This window comes from Desmodus rotundus, chromosome 12, assembly GCF_022682495.2.
Source record: "Desmodus rotundus isolate HL8 chromosome 12, HLdesRot8A.1, whole genome shotgun sequence".
Classification (NCBI taxonomy): Eukaryota; Metazoa; Chordata; class Mammalia; order Chiroptera; family Phyllostomidae; genus Desmodus; species Desmodus rotundus.
Window position 1 is genome coordinate 39,060,031 of NC_071398.1, and position 14,781 is coordinate 39,074,811.

At 43.6% G+C, this 14,781-nt stretch overlaps 1 pseudogene; it reads left to right on the forward strand.

Annotated features, from left to right (window-relative positions):
* The first annotated feature begins 3,838 nt into the window (after positions 1 to 3,838).
* Positions 3,839 to 4,989, forward strand: LOC128779695 (four and a half LIM domains protein 1 pseudogene; annotated as a pseudogene).
* Positions 4,990 to 14,781: the final 9,792 nt, after the last annotated feature.

The following is a 14,781-nucleotide window of genomic DNA, read 5'->3' on the forward strand; positions in this document are numbered from 1 at the left end:
CCATCCTATCAGATGCACAGTCCAAAATACTGGTAATCAGGATGCTCACAGAAGTGGTTGACTATGGTCGCAAAAGGAGAAAAAGTGAAGGCTATGCAAAATAAAATAAAGAAAAATATACAGGGAACCGACAGTGAGGGGAAGGAAACCAGGAGACTCAAATCAACGATTTGGAACATAAGGAAGAAATAAACTTCCAACCGGAACAGAATGAAGAAACAAGAATACAGAAATGAGTAGACGCTTAGGAACCTCAGGAACAACTTTAAATTTTCCAACATGTGAATCATAGGGGTGCCAGAAGGAGAAGAGGAAGAGCAAGAAATGGAAAACTTATTTCAACAACTAATGAAGGAGAACTTCCCCAATCTGGAAAAGGAAATAGACTTCCAGGAAGCCCAGGAAGTTCAGAGAGTCCCAAAGAAGTTGGATCCAAGGAAGAACACAACAAGGCACATCATAACTACATTAGCCAAGATGAAAGATAAGGAGAGAATCTTAAAAGCTGCAAGGGAAAAGGAGAGATTGACCTAAAAAGGAGTTCCCATACAGTATGAGCTGATTTCTCAAAAGAAACCTTACAGGCCAGAAGTGGCTGCAAAGAAATATTCAAAGTCATGAAAGGCAAGGACCTCCATCCAAGATGACTCTACCCAGCAAAGCTATCATTCAGAATGGAAGGGCAGATAAAGTGTGTCCCAGATGAGGTCAAGTCAAAGCAGTTCATCATCACCAAGCTCTTTTTATATGAAATGTTAAAGAGACTTTGTGTGATAAGCAACCATACATTGATGTCTCTCTCCCTCTCTTTCTCCCTCCCTCGCCCTCTCTAATAATAAAGTAAATAACATCTTTAAAAATGTTAAAAGTAAAATTAATAAATGTTATAGCGTAAATGATGGAAGCATAAGACAACAGCAGGAAAAAAGTACAATCTATGTAAACAAAAACCGCTCCTTTGGGAAGAAATAAAACTGTTTACCTTTTTGCAATATTTATGGTAGTCAGAATTCTAAAAATGATCCCCCATGACCAGGCCCTTGTATAATCCCATTTCCCTGAGTAAGGGTGGGATGTGAAAATATGATGGAATACACTCCCTTGACTGTGTGGCATTGCCTGACTAAGGGATTTTGCAGATGTACTTAGAGACCCAAATCAGTTGATACAGTCACTCCTAAGTGAGGTCATCTCTGGAGGTCCTGAGCCAGTCAGGTAAGATTGTAAAAGGGGCTGAGCCCTTCCAAAAAACGATTAGACTAAATAATAAACTTCTCTAAACAAGTAGAATAAAAACAAATATATTAAGAGGCAGCTCACAGAGGAGGAACTTAAATGGACTACACACAGGAAATGTTCAACACAACAGCCATTTGGAGAAAAGTAAATAAAAATGAGATAACAATTTCCCACTCATCAGACTGGCAAAATTTTATAATTGATAGGATCAAGTATTGAAGGACAACAGAGGATCTTTGTACACGGTTGGTGGGAGTGTAAAGTACTTCAGCCACGTCGCAGAGCACTTTGCAATACCTAGCTGAGTCGAAGTTGCACACACACTGTGACCCAGCAATTCCACTTGGGCACTGACCCAGAAAATATTCTCACCTACACAGGGCATAGCCCAACTAGAATGTCGGCTCTGTGAAAGCAGGGCGTATTTTTCTGTTTCATTGTTTGCTGTATGGCCAGTGCTGTAGATAGTTGGTCCTCGATCAGTATCAGTTCACTTCATTAGTGAATGCATTAAAGACACAGTCATATTAGGAAAGCCTCCTCTGGCTTCATTGAGGAGGTGAAAACTAGAGGCAGGAAGAGGAGGTGTGCAGTGAAGCAGTGATGCAGTGATGCAGTGGTTCAGGAGGAAAGTGACAGGGTTGTGATCACGGAGCCCAGTTCAGACAGAGGAGCTGCCCCTCCCCTGTTGCACCTCTCACTTGCTTCCCAATAAACTCGGCTCTCCAGTCCTCTGATCACAGACAACCTGAGGGTTTCTGCCTCAATCTCAGCCAGGAGCTTCCTCAGCTCATCTCTACTAGTCACTGGAGAGTTGAACACTGAGCAATGAGATCCACTGCTCAGCAACCTTGTTCAGGGACCTAGGAAACAGATCTAGGCCCCACAGACTAGCATTCAAAGCCCTGTGATACCCAAGCCCCACACTTCAATTCTCCTGGGGACCTGACAGGTAGGTCAGCAGCAAGTGATTTGGGCTGGGAGGGGACTGGAGCTCAGAGCAGTGCCCCATCTAAAGTAGGCAGCACTGTCAGCTCCAGCAGACAATAGCCATGGCCTTGGCCGGTCCTCCTGACCATGGCTGTTGTCTCTCCTCTGGTTCCTGGGGCCCCCTTCTCCATCTGTCTTTCACTCCCACCTCTGGAACCTTCCACTTCCAGGAGCTTGAGTTTGCTGCCCATGTGTGATGTCTCCCTTCCTGATGTCTTCCAGCTGTGCTTCTCTCTTCACTGCCCCCACCCCCAGGCAGTTCTGCAAAGCTTCTGTGCTTATACCCAGGGTCTCTGGTGCTTCCTGCTATGCAAGCTGCCTTTACTCATAGTCCTTCAGTAATACTCCCTGACAGCCCTGGCTGGGTGGCTGGACTGAGTAGAGTGAAGTCCTATACACCAAAAGGCTTCAAGTTGACTCCCACTCAGTGCACCTAGCTAGGTTGTGACTTTCAGCCCCAGGCACATATGGACCTGTGGGAGACAACCAATTAATGTTTCTCTCTCTCTCTCTCTCTCACCAATACACATACCCTTGGGTGAGGATTAATAATAATAGTAATAACAGTAATAATAATAATAACACTCTCTTACTGAAAGCTGTGCCACTGAGGTGCAACATCTGGAACTGTTCCATTTTGCCTATGACTTTCTTATAAGTGTGCCCTCCCCCGTTTCTCCTTTGTCTATTCTTTTCCAGTCCAGCATTGCTGAAACTAGGGGACCTGCTCAGTGGTGTCTTCTCACCCACGCTGATGTGCCCATGGGAGGAGGCTCCTCTCCTGCTCCACCAAAATCTCCAGCATCTTAAGTCTGCCTTCAGTTCCCCTATCTCTGCTTCCAGCCCCAGGTCAACTCTCCAGGTCTGTTATTGATAAAGAAGCCACTTTCCCAATGCCATGAACTGTTTGCATGTCAGCCCAAGTGTCTCTGAGTCCCCAGGGTTGTAATGGAGAAGGCTCGGGGCAATATGAGTGTTCTCTTCTGCATGGAGCTCCTTGTGCCCAGAAATGGAGGAGGAGAGAGGACCACCGTTCATCCCAGCATGAGGACAGGTAGAAAGTGGACTCAGGAAAGGATTTGGAGGAGGTGGGGTAATTTCTTTGTTCTTTCTTCTGCAGGAATCCAGGTATATCAGTCTTAATAAGGTGGGTCTGGGATTCTCAGGTTCTAGAATGCAATGATTCTAACCCCTTCTAAACCTTTCATGGGTTAACAAGGGACTCTCAGAGTTGGAGAGGCCCTTGGTAGACAGGAGCTCTCATTTCGATCCACCCAAAATCCTCTCCCTCACCTGCCAGTAGCTTAGAGGAGACAGGACTCCTTGGAGAAGTGCTTGATTCCAGACTGGGGCAGGAAAAATGGAAGGTGATACAGGAACATATTGCAGTGCCAGAAGTAAAGTGGTCAGAGTCTGCTGCCAACACTACCGCTGCCGCTGGCCCCAGGCAGTCTCGGTGCAGATGGAGGCCCCCTGCCAGGACAGCTGCACTGCCAGCATCCCCAGGTGGCACACTGAAAGTTCCTGACAACTATATCCAACCTTTGCCCAATACATCCCACTGTGCACACATGTAGTGTGAGATCCCTCCTGGGGCTGGGTGAGCACCATGGCTGAGAAGCTTGACTGCCACCACCACATGGACCCCCAGCAGGGGAAGAAGTGCTTGCAGAAGGGTGGCCACCACTGTTGCTGAAGTGCTCGGACACATTCTGTGCCAGCACCTGCATGGAACATGGCAAGCCCACTGGTGCCCACTCCGAGGAGATGCATTATTACAACCGCTAGTGGCATGACACCTGCTACCACTGTGACAGGGGCCTGCACCCCTTGGCCAAAGTGACCTTTGTGTCCAAGGACAACAAAAGCCTGTGCAACAAGTGCACCATGCAAGAGGACTCCCCCAAGTCCAAGGGCTGCTTCAAGCCCCTTGTAGCAGCAGATTAGAGGCAGGGTCTAAGGGGACCATCTGGCACAAAGACTACTTCACCAGCAGCAAGTGCAAGCCAGTCGTTGGGACTGGGAGCTTCTTCCCTAAAGGGGGGACTTCTATTGCATGACTTGCCATGAGGCCAAATTTGCCAAGCATTGCGTGAAACACAACATGGCCATCACACCTGGAAGAGTCACTTACGAGGGTGAACGCTGGCATGCCGAGTGCTTTGTGTGTGTTACCTGCTCTAAGAAGCTGGCTGGGCAGTGTTTCACCACTGCGGAGGACCAGTATTACTGTGTGGATGTCTACATGGACCTTGTTTCCAAGAAGTGTGCTGGATGCAAGAACCCCATCACTGGGTTTGGTAAAGGCTCCAGTGTGGTGGCCCATGAAGGTCAATCCTGGCACTACTACTGCTTCCAGTGCAAAAGAAAAAAGATAAAAAAGCCCCATGAATCTGGCCAACAAGTGCTTTGTTTTCCATCAGGTGCAAGTGTGTTGCCGACTGTGCCAGAAAGCGGGAAAGTGACAGGAGCTCCTATCCTGTAAAATGGAATTAAGTCTCATTCTCTGTGTCGTCACCCACTGCCCTACACCACCCATAGGGAAAGAGCACTTTTACCCTTTCAAAGTTGTTCCTTCTCTCTTTTCTCAAATAAGGGAATTATTACTCAATAAGGGAATACATTCATCATAGTATAATTTAGCCAAATGCACGCTGCCTGGTGTGGCTCAGTGGATTGAGTGCTGCCCTGTGAACCAAAAGGTCGCTGGTTGGATTCTCAGGCCAGGTCCCCATGGGGCATGTGGGACAGTCAACTACACATTGATCTTTTTCACTCCTTCTCTTTCTCCCTCCCTTCCTCTCTCTCTAACAATAAATAAATGAAATCTTTAAAAAAAATGGAATGTGGGAAAACACAACTCTGCAGCAAAGTAAATTTTTCAATGGCTGCAGTTAAAAATCTCAATCTTGGGAGAACCAAGATGGCGGCGTAGGTAACACACTGCATCTCCTCCCAAAACCAGACCTGACAGAAAATCGAACGGCAAGGACTTCCGACACCATGTAGATAAAGGGGAAGCATCCATCCAGACCGGTAGGAGGGGCGGAGACGGGCACCGGGGCGGATAGGACTCTCGTGGCAGTGGCAGGACCGAGACTGGCAGAGTGTGGCACAAACGGGGCAGGCAGTCTGACCACTAGCAGACCCTGCGGCCCCACATTCGCGCACAGATAAACTGGGACGAACAGCGGGGAGCAAAGCAGACTGCGTAACCCAGGGCTCCAACACGGGGAAATAAAGCCTCAACCTCTGATTGAAAGCGCCCATGGGGGTAGGGGCGGCAGCAGGAGAAACTCCCAGCCTCACAGGAGAGGTCGTTGGAGAGACCCACAGGGGCCTAGAGTGTACACAAGCCCACCCACTCGGGAGCCCACCAGAGAGGCCCAACTTGATTGTGGGTAGCAGAGGGAGTGGCTGAAATCCGCTGGAGAGTGGGGCGGGCAGCATTGCTCCCTCTTTGCCCCTCCCCCACATACAGTGTCACAGCACAGCAACCAGAGTTACCCAGCCCCAGGGAACACCTAAGGCTCCGCCCCTTTAAGTAACAGACACGCCAAGACAAAAAAAAAATGGCCCAAATGACAGAACACTTCAAAGCTCCAGAAAAAATACAACTAAGCGAGGAAGAGATAGCTAACCTATCAGATGCACAGTTCAAAGCACTGGTTATCAATATGCTCACAGAGTTGGTTGAATCTGTTCGAAAAGTAGATGTAAAAATGAAGCCTATGCTAAGAGAAACAAAGGAAAATGTACAGGGAACCAATAGTGATGCAAAGGAAACTGGGACTCAAATCAATGGTGAGGACCAGAAGGAAGAAACAAACATCCAACCAGAAAAGAATGAAGAAACAAGAATTCGGAAAGATGAGGAGAGGCTTAGGAACCTCCAGGACATCTTGAAACGTTCCAACATCCGAATTATAGGGGTGCCAGAAGGAGAAGAAGAAGAACAAAAAATGGAAAACTTATTTGAACAAATAATGAAGGAGAACTTCCCTAATCTGGCAAAGGAAACAGACTTCCAGGAAGTCCAGGAAGCTCAGAGAGTCCCAAAGAAGCTAGACCCAAGGAGGAACACACCAAGGCACATCATAATTACATTACCCAAGATTAAATGTAAGGACCTACATCCAAGATTACTGTATCCAGCAAAGCTATCATTTAGAATGGAAGGGAAGATAAAGTGCTTCTCAGATAAGGTCAAGTTAAAGAAGTTCATCATCACCAAGCCCTTATTGTATGAAATGTTAAAGGGAGTTACCTAAGCAAAAGAAGATAAAAAATAGGAACAGTAAAAATGACAGCAAACTCACAGTTATTAATGACCACACCTAAAACCAAAACAAAAGAAAACTAAGCAAACAACTAGAACAGAAACAGAATCACAGAAATGGAGATCACATGGAGGGTTGTCAATAGGGGAGTGGGAGGGGGAGAGGGGGGAAAGGTACAGAGAATAAGTAGCATAAATGGTAGGTAGAAAATAGACAGGGGGAGGGTAAGAATAGTACAGGAAATGTAGAAGCCAAAGAACTTATATACATGACCCATGGACATGAACTATAGGGGGGAAATGTGGGAGGGAGGGGGTTGGCAGGATGGAGTGGAGTTGGGTGGGGGAATGGGACAACTGTAATAGCATAATCAATAAATATATATTTTTTAAAAAGCCCATTCTTTCATGTTAAATACTTGGGGTGGGGGAGGGAAGAAGGGGGATCCTTTTCTTAAAATGAAAATAATTACTGCTATTTTCAAGTCTCTTGATCATTGAATGTGAGACATTTCTAACATGATTTGAGAAGCTCTATAAGTATAGGCAGAGTTATTTTCCTGTTTACATTTTTTGGTTTGTTTGGGAGGAAAATTGGTAGGTGTCTAATTACTGTTTACTTCCTTGTTACATTGCAGTAAAAGTTTTAAAACCACCATTGCATGTTTGCTTTTGATGTATCCCTTTGTGAAATTAGCGCTTTGGGGCCAATGGAGCAGTGCAGCCTTCACGCTCCCTCTATCTCCTCCCCTCCCCTCCGCAGAAACGTGTTTGTCAGCAAGTTGTGAGTTCAAACTGCTCCCTTTTTAAAACCCCACAAAATGCTGATTTCAGTTTAAAATTAATGCAAATGTTTCAAAACCGGGTTTCTGATACTTGAAAATGTTTTTCCTTATTAGATAAGAATATATGACCATTAAAGTCATTAGGATTACACTGCTTTCAAAAAGAGAAGGTGGACAGAACTATAATCCTGCATCTTTTATTGCATTGTAAAGACTGATGAAATCTTTTGGAAGGGTTGGGAGATGTGGCTAGAAAAGAACTTTGGAAAATATGCAATCAAGATATCTTGTGGCCTATTAAAAGAAAAATCTTTTAAAAAAACCAAAACAAGTAGTTCCTTATGTTTCAGAGTATTTACCTCCCCCAGTTTTCAAGGCTAACACTAGGAAGGAGGAGCCTCCATAAAACAGGTACTTGTTAACGGCATTCCAAAGTAAGTCACTCCCATTGGATCAATTTAAGTACCCTCTCAGAAAATTCTCCCTCCCATGGTATCACCCCCCCTCCACCAGACTCCTAAGCCATTCAACAAATTTAACAGTCATTCAACCAGTTTTCACTGAACCCTCTACTTTTGCTAGCCTGTGGTGGGTGATGCTGAGGACACAGGGGTGACCAAGACAGTCCTGGGCCCTGACCTTATGCAGCTTTCACTCCAGAGGGGAGACAGACCAGTCACAAGACAATGACAGCTTAGAATGTATAGTGCTGGGATGAGAAGGCCCAGGCAGAGAGGTCAGCGTGGGTTAAGGGTGCACAGACAAAAGGATCAGGGCAGGATAGTGGGCATAGGCAGCAGACTCAGGGTGGGAGGGGAGGGCACAGGTAGAGGGCTCAGGGCTTGGGTGGGGCACCTTGGCAGAGGGGTCATGGCAGAAGAGGGGGACACAAACAAATGGGTAAGGGCCAGGAAGGGGGACACAGGGAACTGTGAAACCCAGAAATGGCACCTGGTCAACCTTGCAGGTTCAGGGTAAGCCTCTAAAGGGCCAACAAGGATTTTCAATGGAAGGATAGAGAGCATTGTGAGGGAGAGTTGCAGGCAGAGGAATAAACTTGTATAAATAGGTAAGAGCCCCAAAGAGGATGGTGAGCGCTCTTAGAGTAGAGGTCTGGGGCCCTGTTGACCCTTGAAACTGGAGCCATCAGCAGAAGTCAGACCATATGGAGCCTTATGCAGCTTGGTGGGGAGTTGGTATTCTGTCTGGAAGCAGTAGGAAGCCACAGAAGGGTTTTAAGCACAGGAAGAAATATTTCTGGGGAAGATGAGGCCATAAGCTGAGAGATTTGGAAGTGGCGGCTATAGGTAAGAGAGGAGATGAGGCCATGAGCAAGGGGAGGCCAAAGTGAATTGGAGAATGATGTAGAAGGAAGAAGGAATTCTTACTTGGTTGTATGGAGGTAAGGGGGAGAGGGAGGAGTCCAGTGGGCAGGATAGATGGAAGTGTCATTTACTGTTTTGGAGACACAGATCAGGAGCGGGTTTGAGGCAGATAATGAGTTCAGCTTTGGACATGGTGAACTAGGCACAGTTCTTGTTCTTAGGGATTTCTTAGTGGAAGAGCAGACCCGAATAAATTAAAGTCCGAATTAAATTCATTATTAGTATTAATTAGTAATTATTAGTGACAATATACTACTTTAGGTTGAGGACTGGGAAGACTTTTTACAAGAGGTGTTATTTGAACTGGATCTTGTGGGATGAGTTCACCAAGTAGGGGAACAGAGGAGGAAAGTTCAGGCAGAGGCCCACAAGCCAAGTCTTGGACATGTGAGATGGAGGAAACAGAACAAACATATTTGACAGCTACATCCTGCCCCCTCCACCAACCTCATCAATCAATGTTCCATCCTCTACTCTCCAGCCTGACTCAAAAGTCTCAGGAAAAACTTGGCTCATGCTCAGAAGTGTGCCTGAAATTTATGACCCTGTTCCAAATGAGAATCTTTTTTTATGGCAAATTCACATAACATAAAATTAAGCATTTTAAAGCAAAACAGTTCAGTTACCTTTAGAACATTCACAGTGTTATGAAACTACCCTCTTTAACTCTTTCCAAAACATCTCCAAATCAGGATCTTTAGTAAACTTTCCTGTTTTAAATGTAAATAATACTGCTAGTGATGTCATTCATTGGGCATGTTACCTAACTGTGTGAAGTTTTTCCGAGCACAGTCCTGTTAAACTCTTCACTACAAGTCTGTGAGGTTGGTTTTATCATTCCCATTTAGCAGTTGAGTTAAGTAACTCCCAAAGAGTGGGAAATAAGTTGCTTTGGGTTGTACAGCCAAGGGTAGAGCCTGACACGTCCTTGTGTGACTGTCAATTTCACCCACACTGTGGACTGCCAAGCCCTGCCTTTTCTCTTTATGAAATATAAGGAAACTGTCCCTGACATTTTGTTGTTCTTGAAAACCTTCCCTATAAGCCTGATACAAAAGATTCCAAAATGCTTTCATTAACATTCTCTTAACTGGAGTTAACTGGAGGCAAACTTGACCTTCTATCATTTCTTCATTTCTTGGAACATTAACTGATGACCTGCTTAACCAGTGCTGCTGTCCAGGCCAGTGGCAATGAGGTGGTGAGGGAGCTGGGAGAACAAGGGATTGAAGAATTGTGGTCAGAGTAAAATGTTTGTCTTTCAGATTGCAGGGTGATCAGGATTACAGTGAGACTGTTGGAGTCTTGGCTAAAATGGCGTGAAGGAGAGGGCCAAAGAAAACAAGAAAGTCAAGGTACTTTCGACTTGTCTGGACAACTCATGTCCATGACCACTGAAGTGCTTCTTACCCATGAAAATGGCAGGACTTGGGGGTGGAGGGGACAAGTTTGGTAGATAACAGGGATGAAGGATACAGACTCAAAGGAGAAAGGATTTTTGTATGAGGGTAGAGGAGTCATATTCTGGCAGTTGTCTGAGGAGCTTCTGATTCTGGTAGAGACTGAGTAACTCCGATTGATCAAGTATCCTGAAAATAACAGCCATAAACTGAGACTAAAATATCTTTAAAAAACCAATACCCTGGAATTACTGTTGGATGAACAAAATCGGTCAGATACTAAAAGGGGTTGGAAGAAGGGAATTTCCTGCTTATTATAGCTTTGGGCCTAAAGGGAGGCCCTGGACAGTGCCTTGGGTATGGCTAAAACCCAAGTAAAAACTTTGTGGTTTTCTGACTTGAAGAATCAGAGGACAGAGACCAGGACAATTATAGCGCCTGGTGATAGTGGTGGTAGAATCTCAAAATTGAGAGAGCTGGGGGTGGGTGTTGGGACCCCTAAATTCTATGTATAAACTCTGTCCAAATTTCTTTTTCTTTTCATTGATTGATTGATTGATTGATTGATTGTTGTTCAAGGACAGTTTCCTCCATTTCCCCCCACCATTCCTCTTACCCCATCCATCCCCACATCCCACCCTCAATCCTACCCCCTTTGGCTTTGTCCATGTGTCCTTTCTACTGATAACTGAACTACCAATATGCTAGAAACCTCCACGGTGCCAAATAAGACCAAAAGAACTGAAATAAGATTTCAGAGTTGAGCATTTGATCTTAGTCAAGTGAACTCCCTGAAACAAAACAAAACAAAAATCAATATTCTTCAAAAGAATATAACCGAATCCAGTGTCTCTACAGGGTATCACTCTAACTATTCAGGATAAAATCCAAAATTTCTAGGCACATGAAGATAGAGAAAATATGACCATAATCAAGAGAAAGACATAAGTCATGGAGACTGACCCTGGCATGACCCTCAGGTTGGAATTTAGCTGACAAGGTGTTAGTTTAAAAAAAAATTAACATTTTTTATTGTGGTTCAACTACAGTTTTCTGCCTTTTCCCCCCCATCCCTCTCTACCACCCCAGCACTCCACACCTCCCTCCTCTGTTTCTACCCCCTCCTTGTTATTGTCCATGTGTCCTTTATAATTGTTCCTGCAAACCCATCACCTTTTCCCCCTATAATCCTCACCCCTCTCCCCTATGGTCACTGTCAGCCTGTTCTCAATTTCAGTGTCTTTGGTTATATTTTGCTTGAATGCTTGTTTTGTTGATTAGGTTCCTGTTAAAGGTGAGATCATATGGTATTTGTCCTATACCTCCTGGCTTATTTCACTTAGCATAATGCTCTCCAGTTCCAACCATGCCGTCAAAAAGGGTAGGAGCTGCTTCTTTCTCTCTGCTGTGTAGTATTCCATTGTGTAACTGTACCATGATTTTTGATCCATTCATTTACTGATGGGCACTTAGGTTGCTTCCAGCACTTGGATATTGTAAATTGTGCTGCTATGAACACTGGGGTGCATAGGTTCTTATAGGTATTGGTATTTCAGGGTTCTTAGGATAAAATCCCAGCAGTGGAATTGCCAGGTCAAAAGGCAGTTCCATTTTTAGTTTTCTGAGGAAATTCCATACTGTTTTCCACAGTTGCTACACCAGTCTGCAATTCCACCAAGAATGCACTAGGGTTCCCTTTTCTCCACATCCTCTCCAACACTTCTTTGTTGCTTCGTTTATGATGACCATTCTGACTGGTGTGAAGTTGTATCTCATTGTGGTTTTAATTTGCATTTCTCTGATGACTAGTGATGCTGAGCATTTTTTCATGTCTGAAGACCGTCTTTATGTCCTCCTTGGAGAAGTGTCTGTTCAAGTCCTTTGCCCATGTTTTAAATCAGTTGTTTGTCTTCCTGTGGTGGATTTGTGTGAGTTCTTTATATATTTTGGAGATCAAACCCTTGTTTGAGGTATCATTGGCAAATACGTTTTCCATACAGTTGGTTCTCTTTTCATTTTAATGCTGTTTTCTTTGGCCATGTAGAAGCATTTTATTTTGATGAGGTCCCATTTATTTATTTATTTTTCCTTTATGCCCCTTGCTCTAGGGGACATACCAGTGAAAATACTGCTGTGTAGAATATCTGAGATTTTCCTGCCTATGTTTTCCTCTAGGACTTTTATGTTGTCACAACTTATATATACCCAACGCAATTTATAGATTCAATGCAACCCCTATTAAAGTACCAATGACATATTTCACAGACATAGAACAAACATTTCAAAAACTTATGTGGAACCATAAAAGACCCTGAATAGCTGCAGCAATTTTGAGAAAGAAGAACAAACTAGGAGGGATCACAATACCTGATATCAAACTGTATTACAAGGCTAGTGTAATCAAAACAGCCTGGTACTGGCATAAGAACAGACACATGAATTGATGGAACAGAACAGAGAGCCCAGAAATAAACCCAAGTCTCTATGGTCAGTTAATATTTGACAAAGGGGGCAGAAGCATAAAACGGAGTAAAAATTGCCTCTTCGACAAATGGTGTTGGAAGATTTGGACAGCTACATGAAAAAAAAAATGAAACTCGATCACCAACTTACACCATACACTAAAATAAATGCAGTTTCTGTGCCATATTTCAACTCTGAGTCAGCCTTGGTTTTAAGGAAAGTCAGAGAGTTTGGACCTTGGAATCTTATAAAAATATAAATGTACTCCCTGTAATTTGAGGATTAGCAATGTCATTTTATCTCTCTCTGTCTTTATGTCTTTTCTGTTGATCTCAAGGAGATGGGTAGAAAGAAGTCAGGGTGTGAGAGAGAAACAGCCCCTGGATGGCGTAAAGTTAAGTATTAAAAAATCTAATTATAAGACTCTTCAAAATCAATAATAAAATGTTTAACATATGGGCAAACACAAAGGGGAATAGGACTGAGGTTGAGTCGTGGGAATGCGTGTGTGTGAAGGAGTGTGTGGGGGAAAATGGAGACAACTGTACTTGAACAACAGTAAAAAATAACATGACCTTGGGGAAAATATTAATAACAAAAAAGACAAGCCAGGGTTAAAATGGGCAAAAACCACAAATTATCATTTCACAGAAAAGAAAATATAAATGACCAATAACATGTGAAAATATTTAACTTCATTAGCAATCAGGGAAATGCAAATTATAATCAAATTGAGACACCATTCTGATACCCACCAAATCAGCAACATCTAAAAGTATCTGATAATAGCAACTGATAGAGAGGATGCATACCTCTTTACACCAACAGTAGAAACTATAAATTGTGTGATATGGTTGGAAAAGCTTGTCTTTACTGAGCTAATTTGACTCAACAATATCCCTTCTAAATGTGTATACCTTAAAGATGTTCTTGCAAGTTTACACCAGGAGACATAAAAATATCATGAAACAACCCCAAATGTCCATCAACAATAGAATGAGTAAATAGACTGTAGTGTTTCCATAAACTGGATTCATTCACATGACATATTCATCCATGAATTAAAGTGAATTATAGCCACGTGCATCAACATGGATAATTGCAGAAACATAATACTAAGTGGAAAAAACCCAAATCACAGAAGAATACATATGGTGTGATTCTATTTTTATAAAGCTTAAAACAGGCAAAACTAATGTAATATAACACTGTATTGTTTAAGGATGATTTATATTTGGTAAAACTATGAAAAAAAGCGAGAGATTGATAAATAAAAAATGGAGAAGGGGAATTGTTTCTGGGAGAGAATAAACAGGGGAGAAGCTTAGAAAGGGATGGACAAAGTGGGCTTCTCCAGTATTCATAATGTTTTATTTCTTAGGCCAAGTGGTGAGTGTTCATTTTCTTTTCTTGAAACAATTCATACATATTTTATACACTCCTTTGTGTGTATTATAAGTATAGTGGCTTGGATGATGGCCCTGGGAGACAGTCCAGTTCTGATGACTTGATTTCAGACTTCTGGCCTGCAGAGCTGTGAGAGAATATATTTTTGACCCAGTTTGTGGTAATTTGTTATGGCAATCTTTGTTTCTAGAAAGATTAACCATTTAAAAACAGAACAATAATGTGTGTGTGTTATGTGCTGTTGAGTCAGCTAAGACTCCTGTGACCCTGTGAATGAGTGATGTTCACTGCATCCTGTCCTCAGCAGCCCTGCTCAGCTGCTGGAGACTCGTGCCTCTGGCTTCTTTTGTGAAATCAATCCATCCCCATATTTGCTCATCCTCTTTTCCTGATACATCTTTCTCCCTCCCCCCGCCCCCAGCTTTATTGTCTTTTCCAAAGAGCCCGCCTTCTCATGATGTGCCTGAGGTAGGACAGCTTCAGTTTTGTCATTTTGGCCTGTAGCAACATTTCAGGCTTAACTTGCTCCAGGACCCGTTTGCTTGTTTTTCCTGTGATCCAGGGTAGCGGTAGAGCTCTCCTCTGACACATTATTTCAAAGGAAGCAATTTTGTTCTCATCAACTTTCTTCACTGTCTGACTTCCACATCCATACATCGCAATTGGGAATGTGAGGGTGTGTGTGACCTTAACTTTGGTTTTTAGTGACACATCTTTGCTCTTAGTGATCTCTCCCTAATTCTCCCATTGCTGCCCTTTTGAGTTTCAGCCTTCTCTGGAAAGGCTGACATTTCTTGGCTGCTGTCTCGATTTGAATGGGTGACTGAGCCAAG